The sequence below is a fragment of the Suncus etruscus genome, chromosome 16 (genome assembly GCF_024139225.1).
Source record: "Suncus etruscus isolate mSunEtr1 chromosome 16, mSunEtr1.pri.cur, whole genome shotgun sequence".
In the NCBI taxonomy this organism is placed as follows: domain Eukaryota; kingdom Metazoa; phylum Chordata; class Mammalia; order Eulipotyphla; family Soricidae; genus Suncus; species Suncus etruscus.
In genome coordinates, this window is record NC_064863.1 from 43785411 (window position 1) to 43808630 (window position 23220).

General features: G+C 37.6%; 1 protein-coding gene and 1 non-coding gene across 3 annotated transcripts in view; both read right to left on the reverse strand.

The window, feature by feature from the left end:
• The window catches only part of SCFD2 (sec1 family domain containing 2), a 413047-nt gene that overhangs the window by 326640 nt on the left and 63187 nt on the right, over positions 1-23220 (reverse strand). The gene's annotated exons all lie outside the window — the stretch shown is intronic.
• Positions 2114-2216, reverse strand: LOC126033098 (U6 spliceosomal RNA). The gene has a single exon (XR_007504252.1). It is a non-coding gene; the product is annotated as a U6 spliceosomal RNA (small nuclear RNA).

Sequence of the window (23220 nt, forward strand, 5' to 3'; positions counted from 1 at the left end):
CATAATTATATAACTAAAATAATGTTTGTTAAAAGTATCCACTGATCATTTGGGCAACAGATAACCTTTCCAAATAGTAACTTTAGAAAATTTTCTAAGTGAAATTAGAGTGTTGATATTTTATGTGTAATTATTAAGAGCCACACTGCATAGTGATGGAAAACAAAGATTTTGAGAAAGTATCTGAACTTTAAAAACTCAAGCAATAGCTACCAGCTTCGTATCCTGTCACTTCACTTCCTTTATATGTCAGACTATTGAGAGATTTTATGTTAAAGTACTTAGAAAAGTGCCTAATATGTGAAAAGTATATAAATCATAATGCTACTTACAGTTACACAAATTTTATTTTTGATCCAAGTAACTGTGCGAGACAGGTACAATTATTTTCTTTTACCAAATTAAAAACAAGCTCAGTGAAATAAAAATTCCTTGTCCAGGGAAACAGAGCGGTGACACAAGCAGTAGGGTATTTGTTTTGTATGTACTAACCTAGGACGAACCTCGGTTCGATCCCCTGGTGTCCCATATGGTCCCCCAAGCCAGAGTGATTTCTGAGTGCGTAGCCAGGAGTAAATCTTGTTGTGGTTTACCAAGTCACCAGTTGTGGCCCAAAACAAAACAAAATAAAAACAAAAACAAAAACAAACAAACAAACAAAAACATTTTCCAGAATAACATAGCTAGGAAGGGGTGAAAAGTACATGAATGCCGAGTTTGGGATTCCAAAAGTGTTCTTCATTTGCTTCCTTATGACCTTTATTTACTGGTTCTTAATCTCTATAACACAACATTTTTGAAACTGGATATATCTGGAAAACTTTTGGAAGACAAAATAATTGGCATAAATGCCTGGAAATTCTAGAAAGGCACAAACCAAAACCAGTAACCTCAATATGCCCAATCCTAAGCACTGAATATGTCAAAGTCTGGGCCGAAGTGGTGGCACAAGCGGTAGGGCATTTGCCTTGCATGCACTTACCTAGGACGAACGATAGTTCGACACACACACCCCAGCGTCCCATATGGTTCCCCAAGCCAGGAGCGATTTCTGCGTGCATAGCTAGGAGTAACCCTTGAATGTCACCGGGTGTGGCCCCAAAAGCACCCCCCCTCCAAAAAAAAAGAACATGGCAAAGTCTAAGCTTGTGTACAAAATAGGAAAAAGAAAACAAGACATGGTTTTTGTCTTCAAGGAACTCCACCAGAGAGAAATGGTAGGCTTCAAGGAGACTTTATATTTTTGAAAATGACTTTGAGATTATTTTTAAAAGGTATGTAATTGATAATAGTAGATGATACATGAATGTGGTTTATGCAGAAAATAATATATAAAAACCCCATTAGTTAAAGAAAAGAACTGACACTATATTAAAAGTTTGGCTGTGTGTTCAATATTGAAAGTTGCTTTTGGTTTTTTGGCCACACCTGGTGATGCTTGGGGGACCATATGGGTTGCCAGGGATCAAACTGAGATCCATCCTCGATAAGCTGCGTGCAAGGCAAATGCCCTACCACTGCGCTATTGCTCCGGCCCTCTATATTGAAAGTTTAAAAAAAGTTGATGTGGGATTTGTTTGGGGGTAATTAGGGGTTGGGGTTGGGTCACACTTGGTGGTGCTCAGGGCTTACTCTTGGCTTTGAGCTCAGAGGCCTCTCTTGGCTAAGCAGAATAGACCATATGAAATTCTAGGAATCAAACCCAGCTTGACCAAGGCAAGCCAAGCGCCCTACCCACTGAACTTTCTTGCCCCGAAGTGTATCTTTCATGATCCTCTTCTTTGAATTGCTTATGAATTGCTTTTTTGTTTGTTTCGGTTTTTGGTTTTTCAGCCACATCCATTTGATGCTCAGGGGTTACTCCTGGCTAAGCACTCAGAAATCGCCCCTGGCTTGGGGGAACCATATGGGATGCTGGGGGATCGAACCGCGGTCCTTCCTTGGTTAGCGCTTGCAAGGCAGACACCTTATCTCTAGCGCCACCTCGCCGGCCCATAAATTGCTTTTTTAAGGAACAATTCCTCTTCAGATCCTGATCTGTGGTGAAAACTTCAACTACAGTTTTAATTTCAGAGAGTGGGTTTTATTATTCCTCCTTAACCTTTTTTTTTTTTTTAATATGGAACGCTTCACGAATTTGCGTTTCATCCTTGCACAGGGGCCATGCTAATCTTCTCTGTATCATTCCAATTTTAGTATATGTGCTGCTGAAGTGATTTTCCCCATAATATGTTGAGATAAGCTCTCATATGAAAGATGTGTTTAACTGCTATATTCCATATGCCTTTAAAATTCTAGTCTCTAAACTGTGTGCAACAAAGAGAACAGAGATGGAGAGAGGAAGAGGACATAGTGTTGATATTAAGAAGGTTACAATTTGGACGGACCGCGGTTCGATCCCCTGGTGTCCCATATGGTCCCCCAAGCCAGGAGCAACTTCTGAGCACATAGCCAGGAGTAACCCCTGAGCGTTACCGGGTGTGGCCCAAAAAACCAAAAAAAAAAAAAAAAAAAAGAAGGTTACATTGTCAGTTGCTATATGACTGTGGTGTAAGAGATTTACTTAGACAGATAGTTCTCAAACTGTGGTCAATGGACCCATGGGGCAATCTTTTAAGGGGACCTAAAAGGTCAGAATTATTTTTATAATAATACTAAGATATTATTTGACCTTTTTTTTCTCTCTCAGTCTCTCAGGAGCATACAGGAACATTTTCCAGAAGCTATGTAATGTGTGATATGACAGAAGATTGAATGCAGAAGCAGATATGAGACTCCAGCTGTATTCCATTAGACTAGTTTGAAGAGATTTGCAAACTTTAAAACAATGCCACTCCTCTAAATGTTTCTGTTTTTGAAATATAGTTATTCCTCATTAAAATTAATTAATTATATTAATATGCAAACAAGTCATTATTTTAGAGAATTAATTTTTCTGTTTTAGTTTTTAAGATGGCTAATATCCTTAGCTAAAACCCCATAAACAAAATTATTTGGGGTTTATATTAATTTTAAAAACTATAAAGGAATTTTAGGACCAAAAAAATTTAGACCTTGCCAGAACCTCCCACTGGTGTGATGCGACTTAATAAACACCAGTGTTGCAACACCATTGTAAAAGGTCGTTAATACCAAGGGTTTTGAATTTTAGAACTAACAGGGCTATTTTCTCCTTTCTACATAACTCAGTCATATACATTTTTCTTTTCTTTGTTGGTTTCCCATGTTGAATTGATTGCATATTCCTGAATTAAATTTCATCCAACTTCACTTTAAAATTTTTTTAATTAAAATTTTTGTTTGCTGGGCCCGGAGAGATAGCACAGCGGCGTTTGCCTTGCAAGCAGCCGATCCAGGACCAAAGGTGGTTGGTTCGAATCCCGGTGTCCCATATGGTCCCCCGTGCCTGCCAGGAGCTATTTCTGAGCAGACAGCCAGGAGGAACCCCTGAGCACCGCCGGGTGTGGCCCAAAAAAACAAAAAAACAAAAAAACAAAAAAAAAAAAAATTTTTTTGTTTGCTGGCAGCTATACCTGGAAATGCTTAGAGAATACTCCTGGCTCTGATCTCAGGGATCACCTCTGTGGGAGCTCAGGAGACAGTACATCTGGGGTTCAAGGGATTGAACCCAGGTTGGCCACATGCAAGACTATTCCCCTGCCTATGGTACTATCTCTCAACCTCTCCCACACAGGTTAACTTTAAATTACTCAAACATAGCACCTCTTTACTTTCTTCTAGGAAATAAACAGAATTCACTGCTGAGAAATCATTCCCCACCCCTTCAAAACTAAATATCCCTTTCTTCCCTCCAATTTGGTAAAGTTAGTCATACAAAATAGCTCTAGAAGGAGCAGGAGTTGCAAGAATATAAAATAATGTAAAATGTGGCAAGAATGTTTAGGTTGGTATGTTTAGCATATCCAGGCTGACAGTCACTTGAAAGCAATTTTCTTGTCAGCAAGTTATTTGGCATTCTCACTTAACAAACCAACAACCAAGTGTAGAAGCAGAGAGTATCCAAATCAAAAGAAAGCAACATAAAAAAGACAGCAAAGTAAAAACACTTTGGAAATAATGGGACGCGTGTGAGTTCATGAGTGAAGAGAGAAGGGATAAAGAATGATAGACAAATGTCTAATTTGTTCAGATAAATGAAGAATTGTTACATAAAGTCTTCATTTTTCTTAACTTTTTATATACAACTATATTACATTGGATCATTTGTTGTCTTGAATGATGGCAACTTTTAAAAGAAAACTAGTTGAATCATTCAAATTATGTTCCACAAAAGAACCTTAACTTACTTGTAATGATTACATCACTTTTTTTCAATGAGCACATTCTTTTTTATATGTTGTTAGAAAAATCAGTTGATTTATTTTTAATTCTACACAGAATTAGGTGTAAGTGGTCCAAGGAAAACATTCAGCCTATCTTTATAAGTATGGGCTCTTCCAGGTGTTAAAATATTGAAATACTTGTATAACAATGATAAATGAAGTGTGCATAAATACATATGGTACAAATAAATACTTCAGAGCAAAGATGATTTTACTAAAATTATTTAGCAGAGTTGGTTTAAAAAGCATTACTTCTTTACAAAACTTAATATCTAAAGACAACCAGATTGCAGAGAAGACTTTAGATATTACTGTCTCTTGTATAAGATATAAAGAGATGACAAGTAGAGACAGCTCAAGACCTTTTTCTGTTTTATTGCTCCAAGTTTATTGAGAAAAGTTCTCTTGGAGAACTTTTGGTTTCAACAATAACAACAACAAAAATTCCAAAACTATTGTAATAAGAGGAAAAGTGTTTCTGACTTAATTCATTTCTCTTCTGAAAACTGACTTTTGATACATAGAGGAGGCTGAAACTAAAACCACATTAAGTAAGATGTTCAGTGTCTACCAGCTTTCAGTCAAACCCACCATGTTACAAAGCACTTCTGTCACTACTCAAGTTCATTCACAAGCCCTTCATGCTAGTTCAAGCTGAAAGAAAATTCAAGAATTAAAGATCTTCGTAAATAAGTGTACATAATACCAATGAAATTCTGCTTCAAAAGGCACTCAAAAAATTCTAAATTTCCCAATTTGTTCAATTAATGATTCATGTATTTTTTTCTGGTTCTCGATTATTTGAAGACATAGATAAGCTCAAAATTCCAGGTGAGAATAATAAAAGTGTATAACACTACCGCTACTTAAAGAGTTTCTGAGGCCTCCAACTCTGCCTCCACCCTTCTTATTACACGTCTCTGAGCTCATCCCCCAACTACTCAACAACAACATGCTAAGAATGGCCTCCAACATACTGTGGGGTTCATGCACTTCCAACTGCCTTTGCATCTCTCCTCAGATAACCTATTGGTTCTGCTCTTATCTTCATTCAGATATTCACTCAAATGTCACTTCTTCATCTATGACCACACTGGACATAGTAGCTCCCGCAACTTCCACTGCTTATCCTCCCACCTGCATTTATCTTTAACAGTGACATTTATTACCAACTATGATACTTAAAGGGCACCAATAAATGGAACAGATGCTACAGATAATCAGATATGTGTAATATACTTGTCCACTATCTATCTATTGTTGTTTAATTTTGTTTGGTTCTACATCCAGCAATACTCAGGAGCTACTCCCAGTCCTGTTTTTTGTGGTTGTTCCAGTGGAATTTGGAGGACCATAGGATGCTAGGGATCATATCTGGATCTCTAGCAAGTAAAGCATATGGTATGTTTGGTCCAGTGAGCTATTTCTCTGGCCCCACTTTGTTTTCTTATAAGTATGTAAGTTCTATGAGGGAAGAGTCTCTGTAATATACATTTTACTGTCCCTATTATATGAGATGTAACTATTAATCTATTCATTTTATATACCAAGAGAAATAATTTTAAGTATTTAAAAATAAAACAAATAATTTTTAAAAATAAGTTGTTGAGTATTTTCTGTATGTTTATGTATTAATATAGGGTACCACTTTGCAAGAATCACAAAGAAATATGTTCAGAATTCAAAGATCATTTAAATATATAACATAAATAATTATTGTCTTTATTTTATTTTTGGTTTTTGGGCCACACCCAGTGACACTAAGGGGTTACTCCTGGCTATGAGCTCAGAAATCACTCCAGGCTCAGGGGACCACATGGGATGCCAGGGATTGAACTCAGGTCCATCCTGGGTCAGCCATGTGCAAGGCAAATGCCCTACTGCTGTGCTATTGCTCTGGCCCCAATAATTATCATTAAAGACAATAATAAAGAATTATAAGATATTAATAATGTCGGAGAGATAGCACAGCGGTGTTTGCCTTGCAAGCAGCCGATCCAGGACCAAAGGTGGTTGGTTCGAATCCCGGTGTCCCATATGGTCCCCCGTGCCTGCCAGGAGCTATTTCTGAGCAGACAGCCAGGAGTAACCCCTGAGCACCGCAGGGCGTGGCCCAAAAACCAAAAAAAAAAAAAAAAAGATATTAATAATGTTTTATTATTAATATTTTAATAATGGTAACTTTGATGATTCAAGAGTTAGTTGCAAAGATTCACTTAACAAGACCATGAAACCTGAGAAATATTACAATGGGTAGGACACATGCCTTGCATGTGGACAACCTGGCTTGATCCCCAGATTCCCATACAGTTCCCCACCCCCACTCACTGACAAAAGTGATTCCTGAATGCAGAGCCAGGAATAACCCCTAAGCATCAGCAGGTGTGACCAAAAAGGAAAAAAAAAAACACCCTAAAACTAAAAACCAACAAGACCAGTTCTGCCCTTCTAACCCTAAAATCCTGAGCAGACACAAACAGAAAACTGGGGGAAACCCATCCTTCTTCTGTTCTCCATGTCATATCCCATGACAAGTCCAGGTATTGGCCCCATCTCATGTCCCTCTAATCCTAAATGATGTCCTGTAGAACCTTAATCTGTGCCTCCCTGCCCTGAAACTCAAAGCAGCTACATACTGCAAGCCTAGGGAACCCCATACTTCTGTTATGAGCCATCATATCTTGCCCCTAGCCAGGGATTGGCCCCATTTCACATCTGTCTTCTAAACCCAAAACTGCATGGAGGCACTAATATTATTAGATACATCTCTAGGACAGGTGGGATGTGGCATTCCTACTTCCCAAAAAGTATACAACCTTAAACTTCAGTAAACTTAACAGAGTAACTAGTTGACAATTCTAAGGTCATACTCAAATAATATCTCACTGTAAGAAAAATGATACAGGGCCCGGAGAGATAGCACAGCGGTGTTTGCCTTGCAAGCAGCCAATCCAGGACCAAAGGTGGTTGGTTCGAATCCCGGTGTCCCATATGGTCCCCCGTGCCTGCCAGGAGCTATTTCTGAGCAGACAGCCAGGAGTAAACCCTAAGCAACGTTGGGTGTGGCCCAAAAACCAAAAAAAAAAAAAAAAAGAAAAGAAAAGAAAAAGAAAAATGATACATAGGGCAAAAGTTTTATTAGTAGTCACCTGGTATAAACAACTGAACAGATCAGTTCTCTAGGTAGCTAGAAATCTAAACCTCCACCACTAACACACACAAAACTCAAAGAACAATAGAACACAGCTGCCACCACAGATAAGAACAGAAACTCAGGCAAAACACCAAGTCTATCAAAACTCTTGAGCCTGGTCAATGACCTTAAATCAAACCTCACTACCCTGGGAACAGAAATTAAGTGATTGCCAGAAAAATTAAGCAATCACTAGATGAGAAATTTAACCAATTCAAAGAAATCTTTCAGACATGAGATAATTATGTAAAAATGGAATTGAAGGCACCAAAGACCACATTAGAAAGCCATAATAGTAGAATTTCATAGTAGAATAATATTAGTAGGGGAGAACTGTCAAGATGACCTTGAAGACAAAATTTTAAAAAAAGCATCGATAAGAAAGTTGAAGAATAGAGAGAAACAAACAAGTGGAAGAAAGTGTAAGATATCTAATGAACAAGTTCAAGAAGATTCATTTCTGAGTTATAGAAATACCAGAAGGCTGGGCAGGAGCAATAGCACAGTTAGTATGGTATCTGCCGGAGACATAGCAACCAAGATTTAAGCCCTAGCATCCATGTGGTCCCTCAAGTCTGTCAGGAGTATCTTCTGAGCACAGAGCCAGGAGTCAAGTGTGGTCCAAAATCACACACACACACAATCCAAAAAAGAGAATACCAGGAGAGAAAAGTAGTGGGAGAGATAATAGCTTAGAACTTCCTCACTCCCTGGAGGGAGGCAGCTGTACAAATTCAGAAGCCAAAACAGTACTAAAAAAATAAACAGAACAGCAGCAAGACAAACAGTAATCAAAATGGCGAAAACCAAAGAGAAAAATAAACTTAGAGCAGCAAAAGAGAAGCCATAAATATAAAGAATTACAACAGATTTGCTATATGAAACAGTATAAGTGAGAAAGAAGTGGAATGACATATTCCAATTACTGAATAAAAAATATTTTTCAATCCTGATCCATTACCATACAAATGCTCATTGAGATGGGAGGAAGGGATTAACAATATCCTGAGACAAACAAGACCTGGAGACATTTGTAATAACTAAACTGGCCCTGTAAGGCCACTTATATAAACCAAACAGCTAATTGTAGAAGCTACAACCCTACACAATAAAATGGCAATGTAATCTTATATTTCAATAATATTCCCAAATATCAATGAACTAAACTCTCCCGTCAAAAGTTAGAGCGATGGAATGAATCAGGAAACAAAATCAATCTATTTGCTACTTACAAAAAAATACATCTAAAATCATAGAAGAAACAGGCTCAGAGTAAAACCATGGACAACAATTATACAAATCAACAGGAAACAGAAAAAAAAGTCTAAGACGGGCCAGAGAGATAGTACAGCATTAAGGCATTTGCCTTGCATGCAGCTGACCAGAACAGATGGTGGTTAAAATCCTGGTATCCCATATGGTCCCCCGAGCCAGCTAGGAGCGATTTCTGAGTACAGAACCAGGAGTAATGCCTGAGCACAGCTGGCTGTGATCCAAAAACCAGATAAAAGCTGAGGCAGTCATACTTATATCAGACCAAATTGCATTCAATCTAAAGAAAGTAATTAGAGAACAAGGGTAGATTGATCAAAGGAACAATTGACCAAGAAGTACTAACTCTAATCAACCACTAAGTATGGGATCAGAAAGTTTGTAAAGCTTTTGCTCACTGACCTGAGTAAAACATGGATGGAGACAGTAGTGGGAGACTTCAATAGTGTCACTACTAGATATATCAACTAGACAGAAAATCCCCATAAAGATACAAGAACCACAAAAGAGGAACTAGAAGATCTAGAACTAATAGATTTATACAAGGCCTTCCATCCTCAAAAAGATGACTACACATTCTTTAGTGCACGTGTCCTTAGTGCACAGTCTCTAGGATAGGTCATATTTTAGGACATAAGTCAGATCAATTATCTCACACCTTACAAATAAAGTGGATCAAAAACCTTCAGTTTACACCGGAATCTATAAAGTACATTATGGAAAACATAGGCAGAACACTCAAAGACCTAGATCTCAAAGCAGTCTTCAATGATACAATGCCAGTTGCAAAGGCTAGAGAATCAAAACTAAACAAATGAGACATCAAACTAAAAAGTTTCTATAGGACAAGAAAGACATAGACTAAAACTAAAAGACAGCTAATTGAGTAGGAGAAAATATTTGTACCAAAAACATCAAATAAAGGGGTTGATATCCAGGATATACGAAGTTGGTATCCAGGATATATAAAGATCAAATAAAAGTCTAAAAACCCTATAAAAAATAGAAACAATAATAAACAGATACTTCTCTGAGCAAGGTCAATGGATGACCAACAGACATATAAAATACTTATTATTTTTTATCATCATTATAATAATAATACTTTAGATCAACGTATTTTATATTATCATCAGTCTCACTTCTTATTAGTAAAATCCATATCAAGGTAACAATGAGATATCATTTTACACTAGTGAGAATGGCACATCCCCAAAACACTGGAAACTATCTGTGTTGGCATGGATGTGGTTAAAAAGGAATTCTCCTCCACTGGTGGTGGAAACATTATCTGGATCCAACTCCTAAGAAAAACTCAGTAAACTCAGAATTCAGCTTCCATATGACTTAGCAATTTTACTACTGGGTATCTATCCTAAAGACAGAAACATATTCCTTCAAAAGAAATTATGCACACCATTATTCACTGCAGCCCTCTTTACAATAGCTAAGATTTGGAATAAACTTTGTTTATTATGTCCAATGACAGATAAGTGGATCATGAAGATGTGGTATTTATACACATGGAATATTGCACAGGTGTAAGGAATGATGAAATCATGCAATTTGCTGCAACATGGATGACACTGGAAGAAATCATCTTAAATGAGGTAGGCTGAAGCCCAGGTTCAATCCCTAGAACCACATGATCCCCTGAGCACTTCTAAGAGTGACCCCTCCAATTACTATCAGCTATGGCCCAAAAATAAAGAAAAAAGATTTTGTGCAGAAAGTGTTAGAAATAAATCTCAGCTATTTGGGATGTTTGTTTAAGTAACATAAAAGAATCAGTATTGATAAAACAAAAACATAAGGAGGTAATGACATACTAGTAATAGCAGCAGAGTAGCAGAACAGCAGTAGGAAAGAACTACAATGACCAATCCTATTTTGGGACCAATGATATGGTTGGTACTATGCCCAGTATACAGCATATCTATTATTTCTTTTTTGTTTGTTTTTTGGGGGGTCACACACCTGGCTCTATGCTCAGAAATCACTCCTGGCAGACTCAGGGGACCATATGGGATGCTGGGATTCGAACCACCATCCTTCTGCATGCAACACCCTACCGCCATGCTATCTCTCTGGCCTCATATCTATTATTTCTAATACCCAGAACTACCCCTAAGCCATCCAATTATCCAATGAGGAAGGCAATAGGCCAAGAAAACTCTAGAAACTTTTTTATAGATTTGAAAATAAGGGAAACTGACCTCCACAGAATCTCCTCAAGACAAAGAGAGAAAATAGTGCCCTCTATTTAATTGAAGCTGAAACTAGGGGAAAAAAAAAAAAAGAACTCAAAGACTGAAAAAATAAGATCTCTTAACTCCTATTCCCAAGAGTTTCTCTTGGCCTATTAAAACTAAATTACCCCTTGCACTCTATTTTTTTTTAAGTAAAAACAAGTTTTATTTGGAAGCACCGAGGAAGAGGAAGAAAGGGATATGAGTGAGAGAGTGAGAGAAGGAAGGAAGGAAGGAAGGAAGGAAGGAAGGAAGGAAGGAAGGAAGGAAGGAAGGAAGGAAGGAAGGAAGGAAGGAAGGAAGGAAGGAAGGAAGGAAGGCAGGACGGAAGGAAGGAAGGAAGGAAGGAAGGAAGGAAGGAAGGAAGAAAGAAAGAAAGAAAGAAAGAAAGAAAGAAAGAAAGAAAGAAAGAAAGAAAGAAAGAAAGAAAGAAAGAAAGAAAGAAAGAAAGAAAGAAAGAAAGAAAGAAAGAAAGAAAGAAAGAAAGACGAATAGATGAATAATGTGCTCAAGAAAGAGCAGGGGCTTTTCTTGCTTTTTGGTTTTTGGGCCACAGCCGGCAGTGCTCAGGGGTTATTCCTGGCTGTCTGCTCAGAAATAGCTCCTGGCAGGCACGGGGGACCATATGGGACACCGGGATTCGAACCAACTACCTTTGGTCCTGGATCCGCTGCTTACAAGGCAAACACCGCTGTGCTATCTCTCCGGGCCCTAAAGGTCTATTCTTAATGCTACTACCACCATTTAAAATGCTTCTACCTCTCCATCATTATTATCTCTCCAATAGTCATTATGATATGAATTCCCATCAAGTAGATTATTGTCCAGACTTTGGATCCAATACATAAATTGGCCACATTGATGACCACGTTGATTGCATGTATTTATCACTCACATCAACTTCAAGGCCAGACTATTGCTCTAGAAAAAAAAAATCAGAGTTAAGATCTAATTTGTATTGACAGAAGGGAAATTAAAGAAAGTAGAAGGTTAGTATTGCTGAACATTATATTGTCCCTACTATTAAATTCTGAATAACAAGGAAATACAGCAACTCTACTGCAGGTGAGCACATATTCTGTCTTTGGGAACCATCGATGCCATGATGAGGGTTGGCGGTAGTAGGAGGGAAGAGGCTACAAGAAGCAGAAGAGGAAGAAAACCAAAAACACCATGTGGCACTGATCTCATTCATTGTGTGCCTTTGTTCCTAGGACCTGATGTTACTTTAAAAGAATCAAATTTCAGTATCCCTGAGTTTCCTGAACACACCGTTTTCCCATTAGACTTATTACTACAGCTTTTCACAATATCAGTTAACACACTGAAAGTTTGTTTCTCTACATCCACCTTATCTAGAGCCTGCCTTGCCTTTCTCCTCTCTTTGTTTCTTAAACATAGGAAAATACTACAAGTTTTAATCATGTTCTAAAATAACAAGATAAGCAATAATGACCCCATTGTTAAGAAAAGAATGAAAATCTTACTGTTCAGATACAACGACAACACCTACCAAGCATTGGTAGGTGCTCATTCTCATCCAAGCTTCAGAATTTTCAAATAATGGTTAAACATGCTAATATGGGTGGTTATAAAAAGTTTGTCATGTTTTTACAAGAAATTGTGAATAAGTTATATAACTTTTTAAATATTAGGTGATAAATATTTGTTAATTTCCTAAACATTTTTACTTGAAGTTTTTATTTGACTTAATAACATTGAGATAACAATGGTTTCTAGGGAAAGAAAGATTTAGAACTTCAACAACTCATTAAAAGTAAAAGAGCTATTCCAAATACCATATTTTTCCCCTATAATATTGATCCTGAGTGGTGTGCCCAGAACAAACCAGTACTAGTCCTGGTTACATATTTAGTTGTGATTATAGAGATATGTCAAAACATAGTAACATGCTTGTAGAAAGAAAGTCTAAAGTCTAGTTTGTAGGGTATCTTACATAGTCACTGTTACCTTTAAAAAAATAATATAATTTCAATTTCATGCATTTGAGTTGGGCCTCAATTTTTGCAAACTTGCAAAATTTTGCAGTAGCAGATTCTAAAAAAAAGTATTTATGTCATATCTCAAAGAAAAAAACATTTTTTCTCTCCCAAAGAGCATGATGTGGTCACCAGATGTGGAAGCCAGATGGCACTGGAACAAGAGAGCTCTGGGACAATAAAAATGGAGCAAACAAGCCAAATAAAGTCCAACAGGCAGGAGGAACAAGTGGTGATGTTGGGACAAGGCTTGGTTCTGTTGACTTACTGAAACAGATATGTAAGGACAAGATCTATGAACAGCACACAGATATACATACACACATCACTTTAGATTTCAATTCACACAGTTGATGGTTCCTTTTCTCCAATACTTAAATGTTTTGTTCTAAAAAGAAATATATCCACATATAATTTAAATTTTGCACTTTGCTCAGACATTCAAATTCAAATTAAAAGAATCAAAAATAAATAGAAAAGTTGCTTTTTGCTATGTCTGAGTTATTTATTTCATTTCCATATTATTTCCTAAATTTATTCCTTCATCCCCAAGCCTTAGTTCTGTCTTCATAAGTATGCAACTTACAAAACCCTATTATGCTTTAAAACAAAAAACAAAACAAAACAAAAATAAAACTCATCCTCAGAATATGCACCACTTGTTACTTTATCTCCTATCCTTTCCAAAGAGGCAAATTCCCATTGTTTTTATTTCCCCCTTGGTTTTTTAAAAACATTCTTTAAACATTAACTCTGTATGGAATCTTGTATGGTTTGCTCAGGCAAAATTATGTCCTCTTTTTAGCCGCTTTAATGAGCTATTACAAATAAACTCACTTTTGCTCCTATGAGAAAAGAATAAACAGGGGTCGGAGAGATAGTACAGTGGTAGGGCATTTGCCTTGCATGCTGCTGACCCAGTTCGATTCCAGGCATCCTATATGGTCCCCCAGCCTGCCAGGGGTGATTTCTGAGTGCAGAGCCAGGAGTAACCCCTGAGCACCGCTGGGTGTATGGCCCAAAAACCAATCAATCAATAAAGTTTTTTTTTTTCTTTTTTTGGGGGGGCCACACCTGGTGACGCTCAGGGGTTACTCCTGACTATGCGCTCAGAAATCGCTGTTTTGTTTTTACTTCAAGACTGTGGTTATTGTTTGGTTGTTGTCTTTATTGCTGTGGTGCTTCTCGGGTTCTTTTGTTTGATTATTTTTGTATAGTTTTTATGTTTTTCTTCCTTTTTACCTTTTTTCTTAAATTGATATTTATAGCCTCAGAAGGACTCCTCCTGTTTCTTTCTTGTTTGATTTTTAACCCCCACCTTTTTTTTTCTCTTTCTTTATTCTTCCCCTCCAAACAGAACCACATAACTTGAACCATCTTTTGTTTTGTTCTGCCTCACAAATTGAGGGGGAAATAATGGAGGGTACCAAGACCAAACAAGTGTATGAACATTGAGTAGAAATAAAAAATGAGGGGCCGGCGAAGTGGCGCTAGAGGTAAGTTGACTGCCTTGCCTGCGCTAGCCTAGGATGGACCGCGGTTCGATCCCCGGCATGTCATATGGTCCCTAGAGCCTGCCAGGAATGACTTCTGAGCGCACAGCCAGGAGTAACCCCTGAGTGTTACCGGGTGTGGCCCCAAAACCAAAATAAATAAATAAATAAATAAATAAATAAATAAATAAATAAATAAATAAATAAATAAAAATAAGAAAAAATGATCATACTTAAAAACCAAATCCAAAGTCAATGACAACAAAATTGAAACCCAGTCTACAACAAGCTAGACACAGAGGGGACAACTTATACTAGCAGCCCGGGGGTCAAAGGAGGGGGATATGGGATACATGCTGGAAACAGGGGTGGAGGGAGGACAAAACTGGTGGTGGGAATGCCTCTGATTCAATGTCACTATGTACCTAAAATATTACTGTGAAAGATTTGTAATTTACTTTGGTCAAAATAAAAATTATTTAATTAAAAAAGTAAAAAATAATAAAATGAAATAAAAAGAAATTGCTCCTGGCTTGGGGGCCAATATGGGACGCCACGGGATTGAACTGCGGTCCATCCTAGGTTAGTGCTTGCAAGGCAAATGCCTTACCACTTGCTCCACTGCTCAGGCCCCCAATCAATAAAGTTATAAAGAAGAAAAGAATAACTACGAATGGCAGCTGACACTTACAGAGGGTTCTATTCATGCCAGACACTGCATAACATTTAAAATACATCTAAGTCCTAAATATATTCATACAAGTTTTCCATAAAGCAGATTTTCCAGGAAGAGATTCTTACAATGATGACTGCTAAAGTACCTAAAATAAGGATCTGTGGCTGGAACACAGAAATATGACTGTGACTTCTGAAATAAATGCAAACAATAATGCAAAGTTTGTATAAAATCAAAAAAGATCAAAGTTTGTATAAGGTTTGTTCTTTGGACCAAACTTTTCTGCATAAGAACATCCAGCTTTTGGAATTTGTAAAATTCCAAAATATATTGCAATATATATTGCAAAATTCCAATATATCCCACTGGTCTTTCTGTCTCTCTTTCTTTTGGGGGGAAGGGGCTTGGGTACACACCCAGAGATGCTCAGAACTTACTTCTGGCTCTGTATTCAGAAATTACTCCGAGGGGGTTCTTGGGGATCATATGGGATGCCAGGGATCAAACCTGGGTCAACTACATGCAAGGCAAATGCCCTACCTGCCACACTATCGCTCCTGCCCTTCTTTTTCTTGCTTGCTTGCTTGTGAAAGAATATAGATTTTATTGAACAAAACTTACTCAGAAGATGTGAGGGAGAAAAAAAGGAAAAATATGTATTCTAGAGATATCACAGGCTTTTCCAGAGTGGGAAAAAAAAAAACCTCAAATTCTCTACTCTTATGTACATTGCTTATCATTCATAGTAGATGACTAAAAAGTGGCCAATAAAGTGAATTATACTGGAAAGACTTGCTTCTTGAATAAATTCCAAATTACGTTATTATTCATAAAGCTAAGGCAAAATGTCATTTCTGCAAAAAATCAAAACTCAATAATTTGACGATCTATTTTCTGATAAAATTAATATGCATATGCTTTGCTTATATATAGGTATAGTGGCATATACTGTAGCAGATATATAACTTGCTAATGACTTTATTTAACTTATGTTTTCAAATATACTTTTTTGAAGCTCTAGAACAATTGTTAACACAGTCTTTGTGTTCAGACAGAGCCAGGACAGAATCCAGGCTCCACCATTTATTTGCAATCTTAGGCAGATACTCAACTTCTGTAAGTTTCCTTTTTCTCTTCTATAAAACAGTTCTTAGAACATCAGGTTTAAATAAAACAATGTATGTCTTGTTTGGTCTGTAAATTTATCAGATTTAAATAAGCATCTTTTCTCTAAAATGTTATAGATATGGGATGACTGCTAATATAAACCTTTATTGCTCCCACTTAGACTGACTTTATTTAAAAAATTGTGAGAGCGGGGCCGGGAAGGTGGCGCTAGAGATAAGGTGTCTGCCTTGTAAGCGCTACCAAGGAACGGACCGCGGTTCGATCCCCCGGCGTCCCATATGGTCCCCCCAAGCCAGGGGCGATTCTGAGCACATAGCCAGGAGTAACCCCTGAGCGTCAAACGGGTGTGGCCCAAAAACCAAAAAAAAAAAAAAAAAAAATTGTGAGAGCAAAAGTGAATACATCCATCTAAAAAGTATATTAAGGTCTCATGTTAAAATTCTTTTGTTTGTTTTTGGGTCACACCGGGTGACACTCAAGGATTACTCCTACCTATGCACTCTGAAATCACCCCTGACTTGAGGAACCATATGGGACACAGAGGGATAGAACAGTGGTCCATTCTAGTCTAGAGCGTGCAAGTCAAACGCCCTACTGCCTGTGCCACAACTCTGGCCCCCATGTTAAAATCTTCCTTCTACTCTCAGAGCACAAAAATGTATATGTTTTGTATCTGTACATTTAATAATGCTTTCTGCCAAAATTAAAGTTAGGATATATAATTTTTAAGTATAGGTGTCATATATTCAACAAAATTTAAGAAAAAGTTTTTTATTTTCCAGTGAAAGTTAACATCAGGAATATCAATTCAAGTTTTTCCCATTTCATTTCTTATAATTTCTTCTGTTTCAAAATTATGAACCCCAAAGGTTGTCAGGAAAACAAACTTTAAACAAAAATATATCAAACAGGGGCCAGAGCGATAGCACAGCTGTTGCTGGATGGACCTGGGTTCAATCCCTGGCGTCCCATATGGTCCCCCAAGCCAGGAGCGATTTCTGAGCGCGTAGCCAGGAGTTATCCCTGAGCATCACTGGGTGTGGCCCAACCCCCCCAATATATATATATATCAAACAAAACTTCAGTGTTGAATAAAACAACTACTGGTAGTTATAAAATGAAAATATTATAACAGGGCCAGAATGATAGCACAGTGGTAGGGTGTTTGCTTTGCACACAGCCAACCTGGGAAGTCTGGGTTCGATACCCCCTGGTATCCCATATGGTCCCTCTCAAGCCTAACAAGAGCAATTTCTGAGAGCAGAGCCAGGAGTAACCTCTGAGCGCTGCTGAGTGTGGCCCCAAAACAAAAAAAAACATCAAATATTATATATAATAACAACTTTACATAACTAGGAATGAAAAGGAATCTTTAGTGCTCTCTTGTCAAACCACAATAAAAGTCTTTCAAAATTATAATAGCAGAAATAGTTCCATGTGGCAGGGTGGTAATTTGTCCATTTTAACACATATTTTCCCCTGAAATGGGCCCTTTGGTAATTCTGCTTTGCTCATTTGTTACTTTTTTAAGAACTCAAAACCAGGAGATTAAAATAAATAGTAATGGGGACCTTGCATATCATGTTTGGGAAGGTTCCTGCTAAAAGACATATGGTAAAATCCAGTAATAAAACATATGCATCTGCCCCACTGTGGAGGTTTCTTTCTAAACAAATATGAAATGACATAAATTACTCAAGATTTGTAAAAGGATCTCACACAATCCCACAAGCTATAAACTAGCATTGCCCCTCATAGAAGACACTGAGTTAATGCCACATTCAGTCCTCTGCTGAAAGAATGCCTCTCTGGGAAATTGAGGTCATTTGACATTTATCATTTCCAAGGAGAAAACATTCTGGAGAAAAAGAGAGACTGACCAGCCTCCATTCAGCCCCATTTCACATCTACAGATTCCCTTACCAGAAGTAAAGATAGAAGAATAGGAAACACATGGCACAGATGCTTAGTCAAGGTGTTTGGATGAACTTGGCATGGCCAAATCCTCAGTGGTCCTCACCAGAAAGATACTGAAGAAATATTTTTCTTGGGCGGGAGTGATAGTACAGTAGTAGGGTGTTTGCCTTGGATGCAGACAACACAGGATAAACCCAGGTTCAATCCCCAGCATCCCATATGGTATCCTGAGCCTGCCAGGAGCGATTTCTGAGCATAGATCCAGGAGTAATTCCTGAGTACCGCTGGGTATGGTCCCCAAAATCAAAACATATATATTTATTTTTTTTCTTCTAAAGGGTCAGCAGCCTCTACCAAAAACCATCAACTACAAAAGAAATCCTTAATAAATAAAACTATCTTGATCTTTGAGAAGTACATATATAAATATATACAATAATATATAATACATATAAATATATAAAAGAACAGAAATCTACACACAAGCCTATTGTTCAATCTCAGGTACTGACTTATGTGAAGTCAGCTTCTAGAACTCCTGAATATATAAGCCAGAGTGAGATGCAAAGATTCTGTAGATATTTGGCCTGGCCAGGCCTATGCTTCCTTCAAGAGACCTGCCTAAGTGTTACTCAAGACATTTAGTTAACAGGTATAAAAAATAAAAAACAAGACTTGGGGGTTGGAGCAAAAGCACAGTGAGTGGCTGTTTGCCTTGCATGTGACAGACTTAGATTCAATCCCAGCAACCCATATGGTCACCCAAGACCTGCCAAAAATGATCAGAGTCACAAGTGAACCCAAAGTACTGCTAGGTATGGCTACAACAAAATAAAACAAAAACAACACTGTTTCTCTAACCCAATGCTTATTCACACTTTAAAAAAAAATCAATTCTATAAAGCTACATCCTTCCATTCTTAGGAACTCAGCTGCTAAAAATGAGAGAGACAGAAACAGAGTCAGAGACAGAGACAGAGAGAGTGAAATCCTACAACCAAGGGGTGAACTATTATGGTACAAACAGCTAGAAGTGAGTGGCTCAGGACAGAACTTTCACTCACACTTACAAGTCAGTATGATTTCTCTTTTGTTTTAGCCAAGCAGCTCAGAATGGTTGTACTCTTCTTGTTTTTCACAAAGTGAAGACCCACCCAGGCTGCCTTCAGACACTGGCATACCAGCTGTATTTGAAACATTTTTGGTAGACCACAAGAGGCTACATACCCAATTGGTAAGCCTTGCACTTACTTGGCCTGATTAGTAATCCTGGTTTCCAGCTGGAATAATATATGATATCACTGCTTCGAAGGCGGTCCCAGTTTAAAAGCAACAGTTTACTTAGCCTATATATTCAGTGCTCATTTTCCAATCAGATGCTTGGCACCTCTCACCTAAACCCCAAGCCTGAAAATGTACTCTCTCTGGGCAAAGAAACAAGAAGTTCACCTGGGACTATTTTTTTCCCTATTTTCCCACTTAATCTATCTTTTACTATAAAAAAAAAATACAATATCTTGAAGTGATGGGGTAGAAGAACATTATTTTAAATAAAATATTCTGCAAGAGAAAATTGAAATGTTGATTGCATGTCCATATGGAAAAGTATGTGAGCCTCATAAGGTTTCAATAAAAGTCTTGCTGAAGAGAAAACTCGAGATGAAAATCAAACATGAATGCCAAATTTGTAAATATATGAAGAAAATTGGTGGTAAATACATTTTAATGATCATCTAACAGAAGCACCACTAAATATTCAGTGATCAGATATTTAAACCCACCATTAAAACCCACATTTAGCTCACAAAGGAGAATGGCACAAATGATACTAGTAGACTGACATCCATTTCTCATAACCAGATAGATAGTTCTGCACATGTTTGATTTTTACCTTGCCATCCAGCAGTTAACAAAAGCACAACAGGCAGCTTTCACATGGAATGGAATAGAACACTTTCCTTTAGAAAAAGCTTGTCCACATTCTTCTCTACCATAAAGATGTGATACCTCTTGGCAAAGATGTAGAGGATACAGGTTGCCCTGAAGAAATAAAGATTTCTACTTTTGAGGATGTTTTATTTACCCATAGGTTAATAGAACCTCTCTAAACTGTAGGGCAAGGAGAGATCTTTTTATTTGATTTATTTTGCTTGTTTTGTTTTCGGGCCACACCCAGCAATGCTCAAGAATTACTCCTGTTGGGCTCCAAGGACTCCATGGATAGGAGGTATCAAACCTGGGTCAGCTGTGTGCAAGACAAACACCCTTTCCTTATATTATCACTCTGGCCTTGAAAAGAGTATTTTAGTAACAATCTGTTCAACCAAAAAAAAAAAAAAAAAGCATCCTTTTATTCTTTTTCTTTTTTGTCCAAGTGATTAAACCAAGGGTCTTGGCACATAGAAGATGTGTGATCTACCACTGAATCATATTCTTAATTAATAAAAGGTCTTTTTCGTTTGTTTGTTTTTTGGGTCACGCCTGGCAGCACTCAGGGACTACTTTGGCTCTACGCTCAGAAATCGCTCCTGGCAGGCTTGGAGGACATTATGGGATGCAGGGATTCGAACCACCATCTTCTGCATGCAAGGCAGATGTCCTACCTCCATGCTATCTCTCAGGCCCAATAAAAAGTCTTTTTATTGATTATACTCACGAGGTCATTAAGGGATCAATACAGTGGGCTATGTGCTAAATAAATGTCTCTAGAAACATTTAAAAATATAACTGATTTGTACTAGTTAAAATAAGTTACATCTCATGCACAGTTTAAAACATTCCAGGATCTAGGGATTCTACAGAGAACATAAAGAGAATCTATTATTTTGATTATTCCCCATGAGAACACAGTTATCAGCTGTATAAGGCTCCTGGCAGAATTCCTCTGATGAAAAATGCAGAAAATATGAGCATGTAGTTAGAATGTTCGGCTGTAGTCACAAAGAATCAAGATTAACATGGTTTAAACAAAATAGGAATGTTTCTTATTCAGTTTTAAAACCAAATAGGTTCAAGGGCTTGTTTATAATATCTTAACAAGATCAACTATGGTGCATCCAATATATTTTCTCAAACATTACCTCACAGAACTTAGGTGGCCACTGGCCATCCTGGCTGCATTTCAACATGCAGAAAAGAAGGGCAAAAGGAAAGCCAAGATCATATTCTTTCACTGTCAGGCAAAAAGGGGTCCACATCACTTCTACTCATGTCATATTTGCTAGAACAAGATCCCAACTAGTTTCAAGGGCAACTGAGAGGCATGTCATTATTTTGAATGGTCTTGTGCAATACAACAAAGCCTCTTTTGCTTTAGACTAGAGGCCAAAGTTAGACATGCCTTTTGACTCTGATCAGTCACCATTTATCCCTTTATTGAAGGTGCCAATCTGTAGCAAGTAGACCCCGTGCTTAACAACAAATTCTTCAGTTTCCATGAGGGAATATGCTAGTGCATGTGCGAAAGAATTCTACACTATGGGACATCTCTTGTCTTACTTATCTTATAGTCTTGATGAAGAAGCCAATGAACATGTGAACAAGATAGTGTAACTCAATGAGAAAAAAAATGATTAAAAAAGGTGATGTAAAAGGCTACTCAGGAAAGACTAAACCAAGTAATAGGGGTGGGGGCTAACAATTGCTAAAGTCTTAACATTCTCTGTCAGATTCAGTTCCCTTTGCTCTGAGTTTATTTTGTTTTTAAATTTAAGTTTATTAGCTTCAAAGAGGAAGAGGAAGACAGAGAGAGAGAGAGAGAGAGAGAGAGAGAGAGAGAGAGAGAGAAAGGGGAATCTATAACATGAATGCTGAATTTGATACTTAACATTCAAAAATAATGTAAAACACTCCAACACCACGAAGATCTGAGGAAAAAGTATAAGCAAAAAAAGAAGGTGAAAGAAAGTATTCAGAAGTCATTTTTCTTCACTTGTCCTAAATAATACTTCTAAATAAATATTTATTAAGCTTCATTAATTCTAGGAATATTACTTTAATGATTTTATTAAAAATGAGTAATAGGGGCTGGAGAGCTAGCACAGCAGGGCATTTGTCCTGCATGCAGCCGATCTAGGATGGACAGTGGTTTGATTTGGTCCCCCGTACATGCCAAGAGTAATTTCTGAGCTCAGAGCCAGGAGTGATCCCTGAGTGCTGGTGGGTGTGACCCAACCTCCCCCCCACCCAAAAAAAAAACAACAAAAACACAAAAAAAAACAAGTAATAAGGGCTGGAGAGATACCACAACACTAGGGCCTTTGCCTTGCAAGCGGCCAAGCCAGGACCAATGGTGGTTTGAATCCCGGCATCCCATATGGTCCCCTCAACACCGCACACCCCTGTGCCTGCCAGGAGTGATTTCTGAGCAGAAAGCCAGGAATAAGCCCAGAGCTGCAGGTGTGCCAAAAATTTTTTTAATTAAAAAAATGAGTAATAATAAGTTATTATGAATAAAACACTATGTATGTTTGTATCAAACATGAATCTTATGCCAATCAAGAAAAATTAAGCAAATTCAATAAATATTTGTGAATTAATATTGTTTTAGAACAACTAATCATGAGTTTATTTTAATTAGAGAGACTGGAAAGATAATACAGGGATTAAGACACATGTGGAGTGGTCCAGGTGATCCCTGACATTACATGGCCAAAGAACCACAGTCTCAGGCATTGGCACTGAACCACCAGTTTTTGGCTGAGAATCACAGGGGGAACCCCTGGACAACACCTGTGTATTCCCCATCCCCACCACCATCCATAATAAACAAAAACAAACCCTATTCACTGATTCTAATATACCCTTGCCACTTTCTATTAGATTAACTAACAAGAAAAAAAGCACAATTAAATTAATAAATATCATTGGCATAAGGATGTAGGGATGTAGCCCTAATTCAATGATGAGAATATATGGGAGTGGTGATCTTACAATCATGGAGAGGCTAC